Source organism: Mirounga leonina, unplaced genomic scaffold (assembly GCF_011800145.1).
Source record: "Mirounga leonina isolate KUSES-001 unplaced genomic scaffold, KU_Mleo_1.0 Mir_168, whole genome shotgun sequence".
NCBI lineage: Eukaryota > Metazoa > Chordata > Mammalia > Carnivora > Phocidae > Mirounga > Mirounga leonina.
Window position 1 is genome coordinate 27,835,993 of NW_023270426.1, and position 15,610 is coordinate 27,851,602.

At 38.0% G+C, this 15,610-nt stretch overlaps 1 long non-coding RNA gene across 1 annotated transcript in view; it reads right to left on the bottom strand.

The window, feature by feature from the left end:
* Positions 1–1,035: 1,035 nt before the first annotated feature.
* The window catches only part of LOC118016770, a 39,465-nt gene continuing 24,890 nt past the window's right edge, over positions 1,036–15,610 (bottom strand). Inside the window, exon 2 of the long non-coding RNA XR_004680904.1 lies at positions 1,036–1,481. This is a non-coding gene — a long non-coding RNA (uncharacterized LOC118016770). The remainder of the gene's footprint in view (positions 1,482–15,610) is intronic.

A 15,610-nucleotide genomic window follows, 5' to 3' on the forward strand; every position in this document is an offset into this window, starting at 1 on the left:
TTCTCAGGGTCCATAGTCTCTCATGGTTCATCTCCCTCTCCTATTCCCCTCCTTCATTTTTCCCTTCCTACTTTTTTTTTTTTTATCATGTATTATTTGTTTCAGAGGTACAGGTCTGTGATTCAACAGTCTTACACAATTCCCAGCACTCATCATAGCACATACCCTCCCCAATGTCTATCACCCAGGCACCCTATCCCTCCCACCCCCCACAACTCCAGCAACCCTCAGTTTGTTTCCGGAGATTAAGAATTCCTCATATCAGTGAGGTCATATGATACTTGTCTTTCTCTCATTGACTTATTTTGCTCAGCATAATATCCTCTAGACTCCATTTCTAATCTTACTTCCCAAGTGAATAACCCCTGATCAGAACTCAAAAAAATACATATGCCTATACACACACATACATTGTGTCAGAGCTTGAAATATACATACACATGTATATATACACATACAGCTATTCATATGTTGGATTCTTAGGTTAGGATGAAGTCTGTGCATGACAATACCGATTCTGATACCTCATGTAGATAGACCAGTAGGTGGACAGGTCTGTAAGGACAGGGACGATTTCTGTTTTACCCGTCAGTGCGTACCCTGAGAATAGGATGGTGCCTAACACAAACGTATACTCAGTAAATATTTGTTGAACGGATAAGTGAAAAGAATAGGTGGGCAGATACAACTCTTCTGTTTATTGCAGTTTTGTATCCTCTGTCAACTTTTTTCTTTTTTTTTAAAGATTTTTTATTTGACAGCACAAGTAGGCAGAGGGGCAGGCAGAGGGAGAGGGAGAAGCAGACTCCCCGCAGAACGGGCAGCCCGATGTGGGGCTCGATCCCAGGACCCTGAGATCATGACCTGAGCCGAAGGCAGACGCTTAACCGACTGAGACACCCAGGTGCCCCCTCTGTCAACTTTTTAATTCCCAGAACAGCCCCAGGAAATAGGCAGAATAAAACCCATCATTCCCACCTTGCAGATATGGAACTGGGACTTGCGTTCTCTGATTGCTGGGTTTTTCTCTCTCCACTCCATCTCTCTGATGTGGCAGAAGAAGGGTAGGGGACCTGTCAACCTTGGGGTCAGCTTTTACGCCATGCATTCTTGTTGCTCTCATAGACCTAATGTGAGGTACTAGACAGATGTCGCTGACTGCCAAAGAACAGGCCAAGAATGCCATGAAAATCCTCAAAGTTTCTACTTTTATACCTTAAAACAACTGTAAACATGCTGAGATCTCCTCTTAACTGGGGGAAGGGTAGCTGCTCCCATTTGAACAGTTAAGTTTGGAGCTGGCTACTGAGAACCACAGACATCATTTTATTTCTGGAACCAGAGACCCTGAGGTGAATCCTAAAACACAGTCAGGCCATACTTACCATTTTGTTGTGTCCTTGGTGACGCAGGGATCTTTCCATGGTTTGACAAATTCAAATGACTCAAGCACTTTAAGGAGTAAATCCCTGTTCAGTATTCTGGAAGAAGAATAAAGACCTAGAAGCACATCTCAAGTGATGAATAGAGAAAGATATATGGAAGCTCAAATGCCTCATGATTTTTAACTATACTCTGTTGTCAATGATACTGGAAATCAGTATTGTGTGAAAATTAAAATGTTAAATATATATGTTATTGCTCCTAGCTTTTCCTCTGTCTGCTCCACGTTGTCCACAGGCAGGACAGATAATTCTCAACCCCTCCTATGGGGATTTTCCCCTGTAGCTACATGTAAAGGGGCATGGCTGTGCATAACCTTCAGGCAACCAGATACCAAGAAGCTAAGCTTGGTCTTGTATACTTGCCAAATACTATAATGAACAGCCCAGAGATGGTAATGACGTACCAGAAACCACAGTGACTATTTTGGACCTGTTATCATTTTTTGCTTTCTCTGAAAAGCTAATAGATGCATATTAATTATATTAATAGATAATAGAAAAGCCTAATAAACCTATTTCCCCACTTTCCAGAGCAGAGTTTCATCTCTTGAAAGATGCTGTTTGGGTCCACCACAAATTTTTGAAGTCCACTAGCAGTCCTCAGAATCTAGCTAATTTTTTGACGTATGTATTGATCCTATAGACTCTTGTCATTGCCTTTAGTTTTGGTTCCAAATCACAATCAGGTTTTTTTGTTTGTTTTGTTTTTTTAAGATTTTATTTATTGATTTGAGAGAGAGAGAGAGGGAGAGAGAGAGAGAGAGAGAATGAGAGAGCACATGAGAAGGGGGAGGGTCAGAGGGAGAAGCAGACTCCCTGCCGAGCAGGGAGCCTGATGCGGGACTCGATCCAGGGACTCCAGGATCATGACCTGAGCCGAAGGCAGTCGCTTAACCAACTGCGCCACCCAGGCACCCTTGTTTTTGTCCTCTTAATGGTAATGACCTCTTCTTTGTGTTTGTCGGTTTGTTTTTTTCTTTGTCTTTATTTTAGTTTGAAGTTCTTAAATCTTTATTATCAATAGTCCTTCTTTCTCTTTATATACCATATCTGATGAGCTACTAAAACTGATAGATTTAGCTTCATAGATTCTCTTCTTTCTGTTTCTACTACAACCCCACCCTTTCATTCTCCTAGAGTGCATTTGTTCCCTATTTACAACTATTAAAATAAAAACTTCTCTTCAAACTCATCTGAGAAGCCATCACCTTGAAGAACCTTCTGGTAGTGCATCTTGCTCAGTAAAGTTTGATAGTGCCTTCTCTTTTTTTAAAGATTTTATTTATTTATTTGACAGAGAGACAACAAGAGCAGGAACACAAGCAGGGGGAGTGGGAGAGGGAGAAGCAGGTTCCCCGTCGAGCAGGGAGCCCAGTGCAGGGCTCGATCCCAGGACCCTGGGACCATGACCTGAGCTGAAGGCAGATGCTTAACGACTGAGCCATCCAGGCGCCCCTGATAGTGCCTTCTCTTGAATTACTACAGCATACCTATATCTTGTTAGGCATGTATTTTGTGTACATAGTATGACAGTTATCTGGGTCCTGTTTTGTTCTTTTTATTGAAATATGAGAAGCATCAGGCTTAGTTGCAGCCCTTCGAAACTGGCAGTATACAACACCTATTAGCTTTGCTTGTAATGGATAGTCTGATAGAGAAATTTATGGGTTCTGTAGTCAGAGTGGCTAGACTTGAATTCCAGCTTAGACACTGTCATGTATGACCTTAGACAAGTCCCTTAACTGCTTTGAACTTCAGTTCTTTCATCTAACAAAGAACAAGAACTATCTTTGAAGTGTGTGTTTTAATGTAAAGCTTTTATCAGTGTTGCCTGGCACATAGTGTTTTTCATTCAGTTCACTCACCTGATGTTTTTTGAGTACATACTCTGTGCTTAGCTATTGTTTTTGGTTCAAAAGATACAGTGGTGAATGAGACAGACAAGTGCCTTGCTTTCACAGGGTATAGATTCTAGTGGGAGGAGCCAGAGGGCTGATGTTAATCTGTTATGCAATATCATGGCTATACCAGCTCCTGTTTTCAGTGAGGTTTCCCTTCTGATGTAGAGGTTCCCATGCCCTATTGTTCGTTAAAGATAGTGAATGCAATTCTGGATACAGATACCTGATAAATTCTGTTGAAATGGAACTTTCGTTTGAAGCACCAGGATAGTAAAGACCATACTCCAAAGTGAAATGAGAGGTCACAATATACACAACTTAAAAGTGGTGGTGAGGGGCACTTGGGTGGCTCAGATGGTTAAGCGTCTGCCTTCGGCTCAGGTTGTGATCCTCAGGGTCCTGGGATGGAGCCCCGCTTCGGGCTCCCCGCTCAGCTGGGAGCCTGCTTCTCCCTCTCCCTCTACTGTTTCCCCTGCTTGTGCTCTCTCGACCTCTCTGCCAAATAAATAAATAAAATCTTAAAAAAAAAAAAGTGGTGTTGAAATCCACTTCCGTATCTGTTAAAACCCTCTTTTGGAATAAGCATAACAAAGTCAGCCTTGAAGATAAGAGAACAAAATTTCTTTTTAAATTTTTTTTAAATTTTTGCTGTTCAAATTCTATTAGTTTCTGGGGAAGATATATCTCATGAAATTGTATCACTTTCTTGTATTTAAATGGATTTAATTTTTTTAATTTTTATTTTTTTTAATATGTTCAGTTAGCCACTGTATAGTACATCATTCATTTTTGATGTAGTGTTCAATGATTCATTAGTTACGTAAAACACCCAGTGCTCATCACAACTTGTGCCTTGAGTGTCATTTACATAATTGACATTACTGATAGTTACTTGTCCTAGAATAAGTTAATTTTGAAAATGAATGCATGAACCATGTATATACGCTGTATTTTCTTTATTTAAATTCACTCAGCCAACATATAGTACATCTTGTTTTTGATATAGTGTTCAGTGATTCATTAGCTGCGTACATTTAATAGATACATGCTTCATTTTAGTCCTTTTCTCACTCTACTCAAATATATATATTGCTTTCTTTGCAATTTTGGGATGTAGTGTCTTCTAACAAAATTTCTTTGGAGAGCATTTGGGATTCTTTGAGTGCTACCCTAAGCATGGGAAGGGTGGGTTTGCCTCCTTCTTCCTTTTAAATTAAGAAAGAGGTATTTTAAGGAGACCATTCAGAGTTTAATAAGATCTCTTCTTAGTTTGGAGAACACTGTACCCTTGAGTCTGACTCCTTCTGGAAAATCCAGAAAGTGAAAGAGGTTGGCTGGTTGCTGTAGTAGTGGAGTGATGGAGTATTGAGTGGCCCACAGCCCTCAACTTTGTTGAGGAATATAATACTTAAATGTTCCTTGTGGATGTAGTATGCATGGAAACACAGGGGAGGGGTGTGTCTGAGAGGGCTACAGGAAGATTGAACAGACATCAGAAGAAAGAACTTGAGGTATCAGTGGAAACCTATGTCCAAGAAAGGAGTAAGTAGACAGCTGTAGTTGAGATGTGTTCATACTTGGCAGTAATCAGGATTGCCTGGGAAGTTGAGATACTTAAGAGTCTCTCTTTATACCTATATGTAAACAGAACAATTTGTGTGCTAAAAGCCATGAGAAAATAAGTTAGGACAATTTAATAGAGACTGACTAGGGTAAAGAAGAAGTAACTTGGGAGTGGGTGCTCAAGGGAGGTCTCTCAGAGCAGGTAATAACAGATTGGCCTGAAGTAGGCAGGTGGGCTCTGTTCTGAATACTGAGACTGTTCTATAGGAAAAGGGAACCGCAAATGCCAGGGCCACCGGGTAGGAATGAGGTTGACATATTTTAGAAACCCAAAGAAAGCCAGTGTGCAGAAGCTCTGTGAGTGGGGTGGTGGAAAAGTACTGGATGTCATCAGAGAGAACTGTAGAGACAGATCAAGTAGGGCCTTGCAGGGCATGGTAATGACCTTGGGTTTTATCTTCAAGAGAAAAGAAAGCCCCTAGAGAGTTTTAAGCAGGGCGTGATATGAAGTGATTCACAGTTGTGTGTGTGTGTGTGTGTGTGTGTGTGATTTACATTTTAAGACTATCCCTTTTACTTCTAAATTGACAGAAACTATGTACAGTATAGGAGTAATGTAGTGATCAGAAACCTCCTGGGGGAGATCAGACTTGAACTAGACCTGGAGTGTTTGGATTTAATTTAGAGAAGCTGGGGAGAAAGGATGGAAGCTGTTTGGAGGAGCATATACAGGTACAGAGGTGGGAAAGTATGACACACAGTCTCCCTCTAGCACAAACAAAAAAAACCAGTCATTGGGATTCTAAGCTATAGGTTGGTTGCTGGGATGGATGAATACTCGCCCAGAGGAGGGCAACAAGATACAGCGTCCAACAAAACCAAGTCAAGTGTCCAACTGTGATATCCAAACAAAGGGAGCAAGTGAAAAGACAGATTTCAGGAGTAAGGGAGCTGGATAAGAAGATTCCAAAGGATGGTTGGCTATAGAGTCTGGAAGAGTGTCTAACTGGATCGGATGTGGTAACAGGTGCTGTCTTGTCTGTGGCCATGGATGGAGAGGAAGCTATTAATAGCTATTAATAATATGGAGACAAAGCAAAGCTTTTATTGCTTGGCTGTGGGCAGCTGTTGTCACCTTTATTGGCAGTCCTGTGTGTAGAGCTCCTAAAATCTAAATGAGCCACTATCCAGCAACTTCTTGGCATTAGTCTGAGATGTCCTTTTCTATTTGTGGGATTATTTAACTAGCATCTGGTTCCACAACCAGACAGCTCAGTAAAACCAAGGCCTTTTCTAAGTTTGCTCACTAATCTATCCCCAGTATGGTGCCAAGCACGTCATAGTTTCTCAAACATTTGCTGAATGAATGGTTAATGCTTCACCTTCTAAACATTTCATGAGTTTGTCTTGCCTCTTCCAAATCCAAACAGACAACTACCCTTCTAGATTGTGAATGACACAAAGACACAGACTTTAATTTCTTTATTTATACATCCAAAAGATTTGATTGGCACCTACTATTTGTTACCCACTGTGAAATGTACATTCATTTAATGATAAGCAGGACCAACGTGCCTCCTATTTCTAAGGAACTTAACATTTAGTGGAGGATATTAAATATGCACAAGGTTATTAATTACAGTTAAAATATGTGCTAAGGAGGAAAAATACACGTTTCTATGATAGCATAAAACACATTTTCTACCCTCACAGAGGCAAAAAATATTATATTGAAGGAAGAAAGGAACCATAATTTTGGTTTTTACTTGTAATCTGTATGGTACTTAGAACAGGCTCATTCATAGTAATGAAATGCTTGTCAGAGTAGAAAATCAAAGCTGAGATATTGACAATACATGCTAACCATGCTAAGCAGTGTGTTCTATCAAAATAGTACTGAGATCATGCAATCCTTTTTCTTGTTGTCCCATGGGTATGGTGGTCAGGGAACGACAGAAGAGATTTTCTGTGGGGTAGGATATTAGACATTTCTCTTCCATCTGTCTATGCACCTAGAGATGCTGGTTCTTTCCCTGTGTCAGAAATGAGACTGGTTAAGTATAGAAGTGCTGGAACTAAATGTGTGCAGAGAATACCTCTGGTGATTATTAAAAGACTAGAGTCCCCTTAGAGATTTTAAATCGGGCCAGATGGTCATCTACTTAAAAGCACTGGAGAAATTCAGGGGGGGGGGAAAGAAAATTTAGAAACTAAGCAGATAAAAGTAGGAAAATAGAAATACCTGGGTGAAGATTTGGTGAGTCCAGAGGAAAATCATTTTGTTGGTTAGCTGACCAAGAAGCCATACTCCTTAGCGATATAAGCCAGTTCTTCACTTGCATTTGCTGTTCCTTCTTCTTAGAATGCTTTATTCCTGCCCCTGTCCCTATTTACCCTATATATGCACATGAGATCTAGCTGAAGAGACTTTCCTTGATGACATCTTATATATTGGAACCTCCCATTTACTATCTCATTGTCCTCTTATGTCCTTCATAGCATCATGAAGTGCATTTATTTTGTTAATTAGTATACTTTTAAGTTTGTATTTTTAATTACAATCTTTTTTAGGGAGAACCTCACTAAAATGTAAGCTTCATGAAGTCATCTATCTATTTGGTGTTAACTTTAAACTCACAAAACAGATAGGCAGGTCAAAAGCGCTACATAAACATTTATGAAGGAAGGAATGAATATTGTTTGGCTGTGGTGGGAATTATAAGGATGTCATTTTGTTGGTGAAAATCACTTGATTTTCCAGGCTTACAGAGAAAGAAACTCTTGAACTCTTTTCCTTATTTATTCCCTTATTTAAGTACTCTTAGTAGGAGGTTTTGTGTGTGTGTGTGTGTGTATCTCAGAGTGTACTTGTATTTTCTTCCCCAGAGCTTAATTAAGGTATAATTGACAAATAAAAGTTGTATGTATTTAAGAATAACATGATATCTTAGTACACATAAACATTGTGATAGGATTATCGCAATCAAGCCAGTTAACATATCCATCACCTCATAGTTAAAATTCTGTGTGCATGATAATACTTGAGGTCAACCATATTAAGTAGATTTTTAAGTCTGTAGTCCAGTATTACTAACTTTACTCACCATGCTGTTCTTTAGCACTCAGTCATCTCACACAACTGGATTTTTAAAACATTTTTTCCTATTTGAAATCCTCCAATGCTTAAACTGAAGCTGGCTGCCTATTTTTCTCCTCTACTGATAAGAAGCTTCATGTATTTCTTTCATCCTCTCAGTTTGCTCCTCCTTAAACAACTCATCTTCCCATCCCTCTTTTTTGAGGAAGTAGAAAGAGCCCTGGACTGTGTATCAGGGGAAAAAAAAAAAAAGGTTAATTTGCTATTGAAATTTTGGTCACAAAACATCCTTTGATTTATCATTTACAAATGAGCAAGTTGGAGTAGATGATAATGTAAAGTGCTTTCTAAGTCTAAGATGTTATGATTCATAGGTATTATTTTTAAATCTTTTATTCCTGCTTCCAACTAATCTTTCTAGAATTCAGGATTGGACAACAGATGCTAAAAAAGGGCTTGGCTGAAGCTCAAGTTAAGTGGAAGGTAATGTCAGTGTTAATTTAAGCCTTGACTTTGCTGACCTGCTCATACGGGGAGTTCCAAATTCTCTAAATCATATGGAAACCTTAATTACTAAAATTTGCTCATCACCATTGAAATGCTTAGACATAGTTTTCACAAGAAGTCATGACTTTGGCTGAAGAGAAAATGCTAAGGAATGACTTTTTCAAAAAGGAGAACTTTTGAAGAAGGAAAAAAATCCAGATCTTTCATGGTTTTTACCAGAATCCAACTTCTACTAGAAGCCTTTTTCTTTTTAACAAAACATTTTTGCCATTGATCTAGAAGGCAGAGAAAAGCAGAAGGGACATAGTGAAGACAGAGGTATGTAGTAGTTAAGAACTTATACTCTACTCTGGACTTAGATCAGTGTTTGGACCACTTAACTCATCTAAAACCTTGGGCAAGTCCTGTTAACATTCCCGAGTCTTGTGTTCCTTATCTGTAAAATGTTGATAACAATAGTACTGTTATTCTAGTTCTTGTGTTTTAAATGAATTAACACATAAAAAGTGTTGATCACGTTGCCTGTTTCATTATCAGTGCTCCATAAATACTAGCCATGACTCTATTAATATAATACTTACAATACCAAACCAGTATTTTTGAACAGCCTAAGTAATGAGTTGGAGTAGAGTCTCTCCCTACTATTCCAAATCCTTTCCTCAGCTTTACACACAGTTTGTTGAAACTGCAAATACTTTGAAAAGAAGGCATACTTAGCAACGTAACACTACACCAGCAATTTCCAACCTATTATGAATTATTTTTAAACTGGGAAGAGAGAGAACTTTTCACTAGTGGAATTCCCTCACCCAGTCTATTACCTAAAACTGTCTCCTTTACTTCTGGCATTAAAATGTATTCATTCATTATATTTAAATCATGCTGAATAAAATATGGACTTAATATTTTTATCAGTTCACTGGAGGTATGATAAGAATATAAGGTCCCATGTTACCCTCAAAGAGCCTACAATAGAGTGGTTCAGAGCACAGACTTCACATTATACAAACCTAGTGTAAAATCCTGGCTTCCTTGACTCCTACCTATATGAACATGGGGAAATTATTAATTGTGAGCTTCATTCCTTGTGTATAAAATGGAATACCTTCTTAGTTTTTATGAGTTCATGTAACGAACATAAGGTAATTGTTATAAAACAATAAGCAGAATTACACATAATAAGCACCTAATAAAGGGCCATTGATTCTAAAACATGCTATGGTGTACAATTCAAAAACATCCCATTTTGATGATCCCATACTTAGAATTATTGACATTTCTGCCCCCTTACTGAGTTAATTTAGGCTTGTAGGCAAGTCACAACAACAGACTTCAAATGTCAGTGGTATAATATAACAAAATGCTCTATCCTGTTGACCCAAAGTCTCTGCGGTTCCACTTGATCTTAGCCCAAAGGCCGAGAAGCGATGAAGTCTCTGTGGTTCCAGTGAGGCGTCAGAATTTTCCGTGGGTCCTAAGTGAAATGCGTATCAGGGAGTTCTAGTAATGTCTTTTACAACCTCCTTCTTTCTAGTAGCCTTGTAGGCATACGTATTAAAAGTCTCATGAAAGAGTTAGAGAAAATGCTGGCTCATAAAGAAAGAAAATAAAATGGAAGAGGAGGACATTCGTGGAGATGTTTTATCTTTCATGTTACTGTCAATTCATTATTTTGTAATTGTCCAGATGGTTTAGCTCAGAAAGTTAATCTTGATGAGTAGTCAAAATGCCTTCATCGTTTACCAATGTCTTCTGTAGGCACAGAATGCAGGAGTAGTGACACATAAACCACATTTTGACTATTCCTGGCTGAAGTAAGTATCTTGAGTCCAATTCTCCTATAGTTGTTATTTTGAACTATGTTTAATAAAAAATGTAAATGTGATTCCAATGCTATTTCATATTTTTCAGTCCCCACCTATTTTTCCTATTAAATTTTATTTTACTTATTTATTTTTTAAGGATTATTATTTATTTATTTGACAAAGAGAGACACAGCGAGAGAGGGAACACAAGCAGGGGGAGTGGGAGGGAGAAGCAGGCTCCCGGCCAAACAGGAAGCCCGATGAGGGACCCGATCCCAGGACCCTGGGATCATGAACTGAGCAGACGGCAGATGCTTAACGACTGAGCCACCCAGGCAGCCCTTTCCTATTAAATTTTAAAAGATTACAGATGTGACATTTTACTAGTAAATATTTCAGGACACGTCTGTAACTGATAAAGTTATGCTGACATCACCATCATGCCATTGTTGTGTATAAAGATAACAATAATTCCCTAACATTATCTAATTTCCAGTCCATGTTAAAATTTCTCTAATTATCTCATAAATATTCTCTTACAGGTTTTAAAATCAAACTGTAAACTGGGACCATTTGCAACATTTTCTTGTTAACGGTCTTTAGCCTGTTTTATCTGATAGGTTCTCATTCCCTTTTTATGCCACTGATACCTTAGAGAAAAAAGATCACTTGTCATGTAGAATGTTGCACATGATGTATTTACCTATTCCCTCATAGCTGGCTTATTTTCCTTTCTTCCTATAAGCTTGTAGGTGGATAGAGAGGTTTGATTATATTTAATGCTTATTCATTTGTGGTGTGTGTGTCTTTTATTTTTACTTTGCTCAGGTATGTTTAATAAAAGTTTCTTAATTTGAATAATGGTGATGTGTACCTAGACTAATATTTCTGCTATTAACAATAATAGATGTCAAACAAGATGTATATAAGAGTTATTTAAAAACAGCCGAGTGACACTGTGCTGGCAGAAATTTGAGTAAATATTTGAAAAAAGGGACATAATAGTTGGACTCCACATTTAAATGGTTTTTCCCTAGTTGCAAGAATGGCTGAAAATTGAAAGAGGAATCCAGTGAAAGAGAAAAGTCACGGGGCGCCTGGGTGGCTCAGTCGGTTAAGCGACTGCCTTCGGCTCAGGTCATGATCCTGGAGTCCCGGGATCGAGTCCCGCATCGGGCTCCCTGCTCGGCGGGGAGTCTGCTTCTCCCTCTGACCCTCCTCCCTCTCATGCTCTCTGTCTCTCATTCTCTCTCTCTCAAATAAAATAAATAAAATCTTTAAAAAAAAAAAAAAAAGAAAAGAAAAGTCACAGAGGGTGGAAGCTCCAAAACCTGCATATATATTCTCAAAATTTTGATAGATTTCTAAATTGGACGTGAATGGGGTGAGGCTTCAAGAAATTAAGAAATTGCAAGGGTGAAAGAAATGAAAACTGAACAGTTTGCTGGGGTTGGAAAGAGTTTGAGGTGCAATCCTCCTTGAGTTAGAGTAGTAAACACCTTGGGCTTTTGAGTAAAATCCCCAAAGGATCATGTTTTAGGATTAAGAACTACATGATAAAACTAAAGTCTATGCTCTAGGACTAAGGAAAAATCCAAAGCAGACCTTCACCAATAAAGCCCAATACCACACTTGTTAGAGGATAAAGGTAACCTATCATTAATTACCTCCTGGAACAAAACTCCACATGGTTCAAATGAGTCTGGAGTACCTACAATGCATCACTTATAATGTGTAGCACACGCGTGTGCGTGCGCACGCACACAATTCCTAGACAGAATAAAAGTCAACAGTGGACTATGGGAGAAATAAACTATCAATAGAAGCAAATCCACAGATTGTCTAGTAATTTCAACATCTGGGGTAAGACTTCAAAATAACAATATGTAACAATATCCATATTAAAGTAAGGTATGTGGGGCACCTGGGTGGCTCAGTTGGTTAAGCAACCTACTCTTGATCTAATCTCAAGTCTCGATCCCCTCTCAGGTCTTGATCTCGGGGTTGTGAGTTCAAACCCCATGTTGGGCTCCACACTGTGTGTGGAGTCTACTTAAAATGAAAAACAAATGTATGTGAATGTTAAGAGAGACAGAGAAATTCTAAAAGAGAACCAAGCAGAAATCCTAGAAGTAAGAAAATTCTGTGATTGGGTTTAAGTGCAGATTATGAAATTAAGAAGAAAGGATCAGTGAGTTTATAGGGCAGTAGAAATTGTTAAAGTAAAGAAGAAAATGTTGGCAGAAAAAACTCACAAAATAGTGTCAGTGATCCTGGAACATTGTTAAGTGATTGAACATACATGTAATTGGACTTGAAAAAGAAAAGGAAAAAGGGAGAATGGAACAGAAAAAAAAAATTTTTAAAATCTTTTAAACTTAATTGAAAATGTAATGAACAGATCCAAAAAGCTCAAAGAAAAAGCAGAATAAATCCAAAGAGAACGGAAATTGAATACATCATAAACAGCTGAAAACCTAATAAAGAACATTTTAATAATAAAAAAGGGGGTGGGAGTGCACTGACCTCTTGCCTAGTAGAAAATCTGTGTATGACTTTTGACCCCTCCAAAATCTAATGTCTAATAGTCCATTTTTCTCTTACCAATAACATAACAATTGATGGACACATTTTGTATGTTGTATGTATATATGCTGTATTATGATTAATGTAAGCTAGAGAAAAGATTATTAACAAAAGTATATGGAAGACAAAATACATTAATTGTGTATGGTGCTGTATTGATGGAAAAAAAAATGCATATAAATGGATTTGTGCAATTCAGACTTGCATTGTTTAAGGCTCAACTGTATGTCCTAAACTTTCCAGAGATGTGGAGTGAGCTTTCTGTTTAAATTTTTAGTATTTTTTAGAACTCTATTAGTTTTGGAAAATTGGGCTAGGATGCTGTAAAATGAAACTGACAAAGGACTTCCAATTCAGATATAAATTTATACCTTAATTCGTCTTTTTATTTCATTTAAGACATTAAATGAGCACTACTACATGAACTTGATTGTGGTATTTATGCAATTAATCATTTAAGGGAAATTGAAATGGGCTAGTACGTAACCAGTTTTATTGAATACCTACTATATGCACACACTAAGCTGGGCCCTGAGGATAAAGCAGTGGATGATGCAAGCATGGTTCCTATGCCCATAAAGCCACAGCCCATAATCTTCTAAAGGGACATCCTATTGAGGAAACTCTAGAAGAGCACCGAGAGAACTTTTATCCATTTTTTGCAAAAAAAAAAAAAAAATCCTGGTTATCAGCATAAGAAAAATGATAGTATCAAATGTGTCTTATTGAGACTTAATCTACTAACCATTTTAAAAACACATCATGACATGATGAATTTGGTACTTGAATTTTGGCAGAAAGACTACAATGGTAAATAGCAATAGAAAAAATCTAGAGCAAATACTTTGGAAAACAGCTGAAAAAGAACACTGTTCACAACAAGTAATCTCCTGGGATGACAGATGGGCATTTAGTTTCCTGGGACATTCAGAGATTGTCTGAAAAAAATATGGTGGGGATGCACTCATCATTCTACTGCAAATAGACTGAATTCTCTGTTCATCTGATTCCAATTTCTATCCTAAATATGAACTAATTAGTCTAGCTTTTTAAAAAATATATTTCCCCAGTGCCCTGGATTGTTTTTAAAAAGGTATGGACTTTTAAATTTGATACCTGGTGATTTTTACAATGGGAGAGAAGAATTTTAGAGGGAAGCTGTGATGAATGAGTGGTAGGAATCAGAATCTGGCTTTGCTTGTAATAATTTTACTCTGTGTATCTGTGTATCACACACTGAAACTGAAATGATACATGTTGTTTAGAGAGGATAACTTCTAAATGTAGCTGAGAAAAAATTGTAAATGCTTATACAAGCTGCATTTATGTGAGAAAATTACATTTAAAAAAAGAGACTTAAAGTCAAATATACCATCTAACATGTTAAGTTAGGGTAGATAGTCAAAATCAGCTGTAAAGTCTCAGTGGTCAAGCATGGTAAAGTTTGTCTCTCATGCACAGCGAACTGAGGGATCAGGATGATTCTCCAGAATAAGCGTTCTCTGAGAGATGACTTTGAAACTCAGACCTCTTGAGATACGACCATCTCAAAATATATTCCGTTAAGCATGGAAAACAAGAGAAGAGAGTGTCTTTTCTACTGAAAATGAAATGTTTTGGCTCAGAAGGAGCACGTATCAGTTGTGCTTACAAAGTGTTAGCAAGATTTGGTCAGAACTGTGGCTCTTTCTGCTATGGGTACCAATATATGTTTGGCTAGAAAGAGAATTGTGTATATGTGAGCCCTAGAAGTGCTAACCATGTATGGTCTGTTTTCCTCTACTAGAATGTAAATTCCATGAGGTCAGGCATGTTTGCCTGTTGAGTACACAGCTGCTGTATCCCCCAGAGCCTTGAATATTTTCTGGCGTAGAACAGATGGTCAGTGTGTTAAATTAACATAGGGAAAAAAAATCACCCGGAAGTTATTTCCTCTAGAAGGGGCTTTTGATATGACCGGCAGTTGGACTTCCTTCAAATGTGCTTCAGGAAGTAAACTGTGCAATCATAATATTAAACAGTAAGGAAGCTGGTTTGGCTAGTTCACAGGGTCTAATTAATCATATGACAACCTATAATCTAGGTTGCTTTTAGTATAACTGACAGACTAACCAAGTGAAAGAGACTTAAATATGATTTAATATTCCATTATATAATAAAAAAATTGGTTGAACAGTGATCCTAGATTGCTATATTGGCTCAGTAATCATCAAAGACCCAGGGGGTCCCCATCTTTCTAGTCCATTATCCTCCGTGTGCTGGCGAGGATCACATAATAGTGGTCATCCCATCCTTACCTAATGTGAAAGTAAGCATGAGGTTGTCGATAAAGTTGTCCTCATAGATCTCTCTTTATAAGAATAGAAATGACTTTGAAGAATTCCCCCTGAAAGACTTTGTTCTCTTTCTCAGGGATGATACCTCCATCACATGCTATCATCACCCAGCTGTGAGGGAGAATGTGGGCTGGAAGGTCAACATTCAAAATCCTCACAGAAATGACATTTAGTCGTGAGACTGGATGAGATCACCGATGAACTGGTGAAGTGCTGTTGATAGAAAATGGAAATCATCAGGATTCTTCATTATTAAGTATTGGGTGAAATGAGGTGCCAGTTAGTAGCTTGGTAACTTCAGGCAAGTTACCTAACATTTCCTAGCTTCCATCCTTTCAACTCCAAAGTGGGGCTAATAGTTAGATGGCCA